The sequence below is a fragment of the Coenobita brevimanus genome, chromosome 74 (assembly GCF_032717465.1).
Source record: "Coenobita brevimanus isolate Jiangsu-jjx chromosome 74, ASM3271746v2, whole genome shotgun sequence".
NCBI classification, from domain to species: Eukaryota; Metazoa; Arthropoda; class Malacostraca; order Decapoda; family Coenobitidae; genus Coenobita; species Coenobita brevimanus.
Window position 1 is genome coordinate 22,800,908 of NC_137027.1, and position 3,947 is coordinate 22,804,854.

The window sequence follows — 3,947 nt, forward strand, 5'->3', positions numbered from 1 at the left end:
TCAAGAGTGAGAGCAGTGGAAATGAGTTATTTAAGAGGAGCCTGTGGAGTCACATGGAGAGACAGGCTGACGAATGAGGATATAAAGGAGCGTTGTGGTGTGGATGTGGATCTGATAGGAATCGTTATGAGGAACACACTGAGGTGGTTTGGCCATGTGGAGAGGATACAGGGTGAGAGACTGACGAAGAGAGTGTATGTGAGTGAGGTGGAGGGGGGGAAGAGGGAGGGGGAGGCCGAGGATGAGATGGAGGGATGGGGTGGAGAGGTATATGAGAAAGGGGGGTGTGAGAGCAGGGCAGTGAAATGGTGGGGGACAGGGAGACGTGGAGGCGATTTGTTTGTGGCCACCCCAAACGGGATTGAGACGTCTGGCAATAGATAGATAGATATTATATATATATATATATATATATATATATATATATATATATATAATATATATATATATATATTATATATATATATATATATATATATATATATATATATATATATATATATATATATATATATATATATATATATATATATATATATATATATATATATATATATATGCCGACGGCCATACCACGTTGAGTACACCGCTTCCCGTCCGATCAGCGAAGTTAAGCAATGTTGGGTCTGGTTAGTACTTGGATGGGTGACCGCCTGGGAACACCAGATGCTGTTGGCATCCCTACGTGTCAAGTGGGGTTGGTGGAGGATTAGTGCCCCTCCCTGTAAAACAATTAACTCTGAGCCCTTGGTCACCCCGTTTGGGATACATGGCGTCTGGCAGTGAATGAATATATATATATACATATATATATATATATATATTATATATAGATAGATAGATAGATATATATAGGGGGTCATAAACTAGGACTCGTACACTCGATCAAAAAAGTATCGGTGCACATTTGGCCCGAAACAATTTGACGCCACGGACGATGGACTCTGGAAATGTTTGATTATTGTCCTCCATATTGTCAAACATGCTTACATAAGTACGTTATAGATATGTTTCATATGCCAATTTTTAGCTGATATTATTACTGAAGGCATATTCAGATAATAATTAATTTATTTTTCAGGGACTACACAAGCTATATTGATCATTTCAGATATCATCGTACCACTCCTGTGCGATACTTTTTTGATCGTGTGTACACAATCTTTACCCGTCCCCGCCCCGGAGGGGCTCGGAGACTGGTAGGCTATAGTTTTCACTCGGTTTGTCTGTCTGTTTGTTAACAACTTTACGTGAAAACTAGTGGTGTAATTTTGCCTAAAATTACAGGGATGATGGGCTGCACCCTTTTGAACACCTGATTAAAATCTGGGCCAAACTGGGCCAAAGACCAGGCTGTACGCCTCAAAAAAATGTAAAAAAAAAAAAAAAAAAAAAAATCGTTTTTCGCCATCACTCCTTTCAATTTCATCACATCGTCATGAAACCAAAACCTAAAGGAGCATCTTTCAAATTTGCATCCTATAAATCTTTTCCAAGGGACGTCACGAATCATGTAACTTTTGTTTACGGCGCCACACTAGATGGCAAATTGTCAGACGTCTAGAGACAGAATTGCAGAATCCACAATTGTTCCACTGTTGTGCCTTCGGCTGTAAGACAAGGCAGAAAACTGGAAGTGAACTACACTTCTATTGGTTTCTAGTCAATGAGGAAATGCGACAGAAGTGGATAGCTGCCGTGAAGAGAGAGAATTGGCAGCTGACGGCCTACTCCTGCCTCTGTAACAAGCATTTCATATCAGGTGAGCCGATGATTTGTGAGTGGATACGGGCATATTTACCATTCTTAGCGGTTACAGGTGTCATGGGATATCCTATTTATGTTAATGTAACAGAGTACAAGACCCACATGGCCATGTGTGTGTGTGGGAAAAGAGGGGGAGGGTCCATGTCACGGGCCTTGTTTTGTTATTATTCCAGCGTTTCACCCATACGAAATCGGGCATGGCAGTGGTGATCAAGAACGTCAGATGCGTAAGTAATACCGAATAAATTACAGGTTAGATCATACTTAAAGTTAAGTTAGGTTAGGTTAGGTTAAAGCTTATATTTTTATTTTTCAATGTTTTTTCTTTGCGACTCATTTGAAACTGACATTTGTGTCATGGTGGATTATTTTAATAACAGTCCAGTACAGAACATTGTTCAACACTTCAGTGTAAAAGTGTTATATACCACTGTGAGCCTGTGTGCTAAACTATGTTTCAATTACAACTGAAGCCTAATTACAAGTACTGTACTACTATTCATAATTTTCTGTTTTATTTTGAAATATTGGTCCACAGAATGCAAAACTGTCAATAATTGTTCCAATTAAATATACACTCTCAGTTAATACAAAAATACTTTAATTACAAAAAAAGAGGATAAATAATGTACTTATATCAACAGCCCCCTTATTTATCTTTTACGAGGTATGTATCTACTAAGATTTTTTTGTGAATATACAATGTAAAATCATTAAAACTATAATGTTGAAGTCTTTTAGTTTTATGTTGTGGTACTCATCAGCATGAAATAAATGACCTTAATTTAAATTTGTGCCAATGTTATGTTTCAGTTGTAATGTAAAATTTAACTTCAACAGTAATTTTGACAGTTTTGGCATATACTATCTATTATGCATTTTATGTAAAACTAAACATATAGTATATAGGCTGTGTGTATATCTAGGCCTATAATTACTGAAATTTCCAAAATAAGTATTTTTTTTTGGGGGGGTAAATTACCAGAATTACACCCAACTCACCATGAAGCTAAAAATATCCATTTTTTAATGTTTTATAAGTGTGATATTTTGAATCTAATATTCATTTTCGTCGGAAATTACTTTTATTCCAAACCAAGCTAACCCAGCCAACCTAACCTAGCCTAACCTAACTTAGGACCTAACTTGAAGATTAAGAAGAGAGGATAACTGCAGTAGGCCAAAAGGCCCATACTAGACAGCTCCCACAAGAGTTGTGACTAATTTACCCTGCCTATAATAGCCCATGCTGGCCCATGCCAGGCAGCTCTCACAGAATGTGACAAGAATGACAAATTTTGTATGTAACCATTACCAGTCATATGCTTATCTAGTCTATGCTTGAAACTTTCTAAATAGGGGGCAGCAACTAGGGTACATCACTGAGTAACCTATTCCATTGATCAACTACTCGATTCACAGTGTATACAATCCGTCCCCCTTTGCCCCATGTAAAAATTTTACTGATTACCAAGATAATTTACATGTATTGTATGTCAGTTGCTGTTAGCCATATTACACATATACAATGTGAATGTCTGTTTACCTTGAGGGATGCCCCTGTGAACTTTGATGGGGTGTTCACCAAATAGTGACAGAGGTCGCCATAATCTGAGATCTGGTTTCGGTCCCCAATCCTTGAAACTGGTGAATTTCTCCCTAGATATGGTGTAAGGATTTAACCCCATACAATTCATCTTGTTCCTGTACTGATCTTGGTGGCGATGATTCAGATTCCTGCATATATCTGACAGTTTCATCTCCGACAGCCCTGTCTGGACAGCCGTTACTGCAAGGAGTTTGCCGTCTAATATGGAGTCGTAAACAAAACCACATGATTTCTGTGACGTCACTGGAAAAGGTCTATAACATGCTTCATTAAATCAGGGGGTCACTTCCCAGTTAGCGGTGGGAGGGCCAGTGTCAGGTGGATTGGGCTTAAAATTTCAAATGGGCTAAAAGCAGTAAATTTTCACCCGATTTACTCCAAACATTATGTGACATCTTTTACTAGATATCCTGTTGTGTTTATAGCAATAAAATGACTGCCGGGCACGGGTTTGTTGTGGCTTGGCACCGCTTCTTGTTCTTTAAGACGTTAAGATGATCCTGCAAGTAGTTTCCAGGATACAGCTATTTACAGATTAGTTTCCTTGTATGGATATAGCTCGTAAAACAGA

General features: G+C 38.3%; 1 non-coding gene across 1 annotated transcript; it reads left to right on the forward strand.

Annotated features, from left to right (window-relative positions):
• The first annotated feature begins 559 nt into the window (after positions 1-559).
• On the forward strand, positions 560-678 carry LOC145407913 (5S ribosomal RNA). Its single transcript, XR_013898820.1, has one exon. It is a non-coding gene; the product is annotated as a 5S ribosomal RNA (ribosomal RNA).
• Positions 679-3,947: the final 3,269 nt, after the last annotated feature.